The sequence below is a fragment of the Mchenga conophoros genome, linkage group LG18 (assembly GCF_057382185.1).
Source record: "Mchenga conophoros isolate Kocher_MC1m ecotype Shallow Benthic linkage group LG18, M_conophoros_male_GT1.1, whole genome shotgun sequence".
Taxonomy (NCBI): domain Eukaryota; kingdom Metazoa; phylum Chordata; class Actinopteri; order Cichliformes; family Cichlidae; genus Mchenga; species Mchenga conophoros.
In genome coordinates, this window is record NC_140543.1 from 28573914 (window position 1) to 28580066 (window position 6153).

Below are 6153 nucleotides of genomic sequence, written 5' to 3' on the forward strand. Positions count from 1 at the left end.
AAAGTGATCGCCAGTGTTTATATGTGCTCTTTAGTTCTAATGTATTTACTTATCCTGATATAAAGTCTGCAGTCAACGTGTATTTATGAAGAACTCATATATAAAATAAAGAAATGACCTGATATGGAAATATTCTTATGATTCTGCATTATCATACAAGCTCCGTGTTCTACATCTTTGGCCACTTAAACTAATTAAATTCTCTTTATAGAAGTGTGATGTTATATTTGGGCTGATCAATCTTCTGTCTTGTCATATGAATATTCTTCTGGCTCAAAATGACTTGATATCATTGATGAGAGATATATTTCTGATATGCTTGACAGATTATAGGCCAACAAGTCATTTACAGCATTCAATTTTTCCCCCCAAGCACCACTAATTTGGGATGCCAAGACTTGTTTCTGTCTTAAACGCCACAGTTTTTTTTTTATCATTGCCATTCCACAGAACACATGGTGAAAACCTTAGGACACGCTGAGCTTTCAGGTCCTCGAGCTAAAGCATTTAGGAGGTATTCACAGTTGATCTCAGACATGTGGCAGGTCAGAATGAAATAAAACAGGATAAAGAGCAGACTCACCCCCCTCCATACTCCTAACCCACCGTCTTGCCTGTTCCTGGTGATATGCTTGCAATTAGTAGGCCAAGCTCTGTAGTTTATACCTGGTGTAAACACAGGCAGCCTGTGCATGACTCTGCGCACATGTTTACATATTTTGAGGGACTTAAAGCGAACTATTTACCTACTTGTATGTGTTAACGTAGTGGGAGTTCTCCCCTTTTTTAGGGGATTTACCCTGTCTGTGCACATCTGCACAAACAGATTTATAGTGTGAATGGAAAGCATGTCTTAATTTATGTTATCATTGCAGATTATGCTGCTGGAGCTGCCTTTGCAGTGAAGACTAACACTGCCACTAATGTGTAATCCAGCGCAGAACACAGGAGGCGCACATGTTTACATATTTTGAGGGACTTAAAGCGAACTATTTACCTACTTGTATGTGTTAACGTAGTGGGAGTTCTCCCCTTTTTTAGGGGATTTACCCTGTCTGTGCACATCTGCACAAACAGTTAGATTTATAGTGTGAATGGAAAGCATGTCTTAATTTATGTTATCACAGGAGGCAAATCAGGAACAGAGTTGTACATCCTTTACATGGCAGAGCCAACAATGTGGAAATGAAGCGGTCATGTGGATTAACTCACTGTGGAAGGAAGATGCTGTAAAAAATAAAAATGAAAATCTGGAGTTTTATTTTGAAGCTGTACCAAGGATCAACATAAAATACCTTGTCAAGCTTTAGACGAAGCGACACGAATGAACACGTAACGAATCTGTGAAAGGACATTTTTGAAGACGTTGCTCTTAACTTTACCTCGCTTACAGAGGTGTCTGGAGGTGAGGCAGGAATCAGCATTCTGCCGTGTGGGAAGATGAGAAGAAGTGCTGAGACAGAAAAGAGAATGACGAGGAAGAGAAGGCCAGCTGCTGACCAGAGTTATTACTATGTGAAGCTCTTCTCTCTGGATGAGGAAGGGTTTTTCCTTAAAAAGAGAAGAGTGGAGCAATGTGTGTGTGTGTGTGTGTGTGATGGAGAGATGGGGGTGTTCTGGTCTCTCTTAAAACTGGGTGACTCATAGGATAGGAATGACCTTCCTCCCGAATAAGAGTAAACCAGTCTCTGCTTCTCTGTGTCTCTCTGACACACACACACACACACATTAATTTTTGTCACATGGACTGAAAGAGAGTTCTGTAGAGGGATTACTGTAGAAGAAAAGTGTCTAGAAAACTATCATACTCAGACACTGCTGCAGCTTATTTTCTCACAGTTCCATGGAAAAGGTCACAAGGAACAATTTATTTGTGCCTGTTGCAAACAACTGCAAATGCACATGAAGGGCAACATGGGCAGGGGGGGAAATAAAAATGTTAAGAGCTGTGCAGTGAAAAAGCAGACAAACATTTTTGCTGTCTGTAATGAGCGCAGAACAAACTGAGTGCAGATATGGGTTATTTGATGTGCTTTAATCTCTGTGATGGTCACTGGGTGTGTGAATGTGAGCCATTCTTTCAAGAGGTTTTCCAGAGCAGTTCTTGATCTGTATATGTATATGTGAACAAATGCCAGGATATTACATATAAACATTACACAAGTTAACATTAACCCCCATTTTTTGCTTCTTTTGGCAGTCTCTCTCTTCATCCAGATGTGCTTTGTCTTTAGACAAAACAGCTGGTAGTTGTTACCTCTTTGCATCTCTCTCTCTCTCTCTCTCTCTCTCTCTCTCTCACACACACACACACACACACACACACACACACACACACACACACACACACACACACACACACACACACACACACACACACTTAAATTTCTTCTTCTCTGTTTTTTTCTTTTTTTCATTTCTTTCACCCTCTGAGGAGGTTTAATGCATAACCATTTCCAGAGTTCTAGAGAACTATAATAGACACACACACACACACACACACACACACATGCTCACACACAGACACAGACACACACACACACACACACACACACACACACACACACTTAAATTTCTTCTTCTCTGTTTTTTTCTTTTTTTCATTTCTTTCACCCTCTGAGGAGGTTTAATGCATAACCATTTCCAGAGTTCTAGAGAACTATAATAGACAAACACTTTTTTGCCGCTTTTTTGGACACATCTTGCAAAAACATTTTCTACACTTTCAGTGAATTTCCTTGGAAAAAGTCTGTACTGAGGTCTGAGGGCAGGACAGCACAGAAAGGTCCAGTCCCCTCAGAAAACAGAAGGAGCACGGGAAATTGCAGAAAAGCTGCAGAACAGCCAACACAAGCTATGTGCTTGGCACCACTGTGCAAGTGCATAGCTGCATGCATGCAACAGATTTAAAAGGTGCATGCAAATGTAAATCATGCATGGCAACATGCAACTGGACACACCCATGCATATGCGCATAAAAGAACATGCACACTGGGGAAAGATCTGTGGAACAATCTGATAAGCGCAGTTCGGGCTCAGGTCATTTTGAAATTACTTGGACACAGGAAGTTATGTACCAAACAGTACAGAGATACACACACCCCGAACAGAAGTGAATGTCTGGTGCACACATAAATGCTGCACAGTCAAGATCTGAACAAAAAAATCAGGATCACTGGAGGGGAAAACAGCAGATTTAGTGAGGCAGTCTCAACGAATTTCTCCTGAATTCTGACTAAGGAGATTTAATTTAAAACATGTGTTTCGCATTGAGCAAGAAAATCAAACATTTGTGTCTGTGGATACAGAGTGATGAAGAGGCAAATATTTTAAATAAATCATGGACAGTTTTTGCTAAACGAATTCCTTCTCTTGTCCTTTTCTGCAAAGAGGTCAGCAGTCCTGTATCTTGTCTTGCTAGGGGCATTTCAACAGGCTGATACTTGCCGTCACAATGGGTAGCACTTTGGAAGCTGTACAAGACTACTGGCCTGTTACACTGAGAGATGGAACATTAAGCTGTCTTCAAATGGGAAATGGTGACGTTAGCACTTGGACATTTAGCAGTGTAAAACAGGCTGAAAAATTCTCCTCACTCTTTCCTGATTATCTATCAAAATTATTGTTTTATTTAAAAGAATATTAAATATTGTTGCAAAGAACAGGTAAAAAAAACCAAACATGTCTACAGCACAGCTAGCAACTCTTGGAGAATTTCCAGAGTTAATGGCAATGCTGCATGCTAATTTGCTAATCTCACAACCACACTTTTATCTAAGTAAAGTTTCACAATATATTTTTTTAGTTTTGTATGAAATGAAGATTAAACTCTTATGCATGAAATTTTTCATGTTCCACCAGGAAGAGGCCTTAGGACACACCGAGGAGATTACATCTCTCAGTTGGCCAGGGAATTCCTCAGTGTTCCCTCAGATAAGCTTGAGAAGGTGAATGGGGAAGGTCTGTACTTGTCTGCTTAGGCTTCTGCCCGGATAAGTGGATGAAAATAGATGGATAGGTAGATGGGTTTGTGTGGATGAAAATCCTTTGCACTCAGTAGTTACTGATACATAACCCATAGATATCACCAAATGCTGGTTCCTCCTTTGAGATGCTCTTCAAGGCCTTTACCATAGTCACCTTCAGTTGTTGTTTGTTTGTGAGTTTCTCTGCATTTGATAAGTGTATTTGGTAATACTGAAGCTTAAAGGAATTTGTTCAATTCTAAACTACCATTCGCTTTAATTTTCTGCCAAAATCTCTGGCGTCTGACGTCAGTTACATGAGTCGCTTACCTTGTCCGTCACTTCCGTCACTTACCTGCTGACATACCCTGACACTTTGACACTCTTGTTTTTGTCTTTCTTTATTCTTTTCCCTTTTTCTCAGTACTCTCCAGACTCTTTTACATGTTTTCTGGCAAAATCGAATCTGGCCTACCTGTTTTCGAGTGAAGCCAGTAGTTTGCGTCTTGTTGCAAACCCTCTGTATTTCCATTCTTATTTTGTCTCATTTTCATTATTGATTGTATAAGATCTCTATCTCCTTGACAGCGTTGTACACTTGGTAGGATGTTATGAAGACATTTTTCTTAACCGTAGAAATAATTCTCTCAGTTGTCTGCAGTTTAGTTGTTTTCTGTCTTCCAGATGTTTTGGTGTTGCTGAGCTGACCAGTACGTTGCCTGTTGATTTTACCACTCCCAAATATTTTTGCTATCTCCCTGATACGTTTATGATGTTTTTTAAGCCCGATGATGGATTTGCCCGATGATGGATTTGCCCACTGATATCTCTTTGGCCATCATTGTTACTGAGAATGACATTAATCAGCTATCTGCTTAATTGCTTAATTTATTATAACCAGGAATAACAAGGAAACAGGCCTCACCTGTTAGTGGGAAAGGGGAAGATTAAAAAGAGAAAAGAGAAATAAGAGCTAAATACAAACTCTCAGAAAGAGAAGACCGCAATTAAAGAGTAAAAAGAGAGGTACGAAAAAGACGTCTAGCAATCTGAGCTTAAAGCAGCATAGCTAAGGGAGGGTTAAAGGTCACCTGATCCAACCCTAACTGTATGTTTTTATAAAAAAAAGAAAAGAAAGAAAGCTCTAAGCCTAATCTTAAAAGTAGTGAGAATTAGGGTTAGTCTTCTGGATCCAAATTGGGAATTGGTTCCACAGGCCTGAAAGCTGCAGGCTCTGCCTCTCATTCTACTTTTAAATATGGCCTGTAACTGGTAATGGTATAGCGCTTTACTAGTCCATAAGGACCCCAAAGCGCTTTACACAGTCAGTCATCCACCCATTCATGCACACATTCACACACTGGTGATGGCAAGCTACATTGTAGCCACAGCCACCCTGGGGCGCACTGACAGAGGCGAGGCTGCCGGACACTGGCGCCACCGGCCACGATCACCCTCCATAGTAAATACCATAGTAACCACAAGTAAGCCAGCAGTCTGACAACAAAGTACTCAGTTAGGATAATAAGGCACTATGGCATCTTTAAGTTATGATGGGGCCTGATTATTCAAGACTTTGTATATGAGAAGGATTTTAAATTTGATTCCCTGATTTAGCAGGGAGCAAATGGTGAGAAACTAATATGGGAGAAATATGCATTTTGGATCAACAGAAGACTTTTCAGGGAACTTTGAAAACAGCCTGACAGTAATGAATCACAGTATTCCTGCCTATGAGTAACAAATAATGTGTATGTGTTAGTCCCCATAGGGAAATTACTCCTCTGCATTTAACCAATTCACCCAGTGAAGCAGTGGGCAGCCACCAATGCAGCGCCCGGGGAGCAGTGTGTAGGGACGGTACCTTGCTCAGGGGTACCTCAGGGTAGCCGTTCAGTGGAGTCAAAACCCCGACCTTCTGATCATGGGGCAACCACTCTACCTACCTGCCCCAAATGGACTAGCTTTTCAAAAATGACTCCAAAATTCCTCACACTGTTAGCAGACATCAGGGTAATGCCATCCAGAGTAGAAACCTGGTTAGAAACCACACTTTCTAAGATTTTTAGGGCTCAGGTACAATAACCTCAATTTGTTGGAGTCTAGGTGAAGAGAAATTCAGTCAGGAAATTCGGTCATTTGTGTACTGAAGACTTGTCTGTAGTTTAACTAATTGCTGGCTTCACAG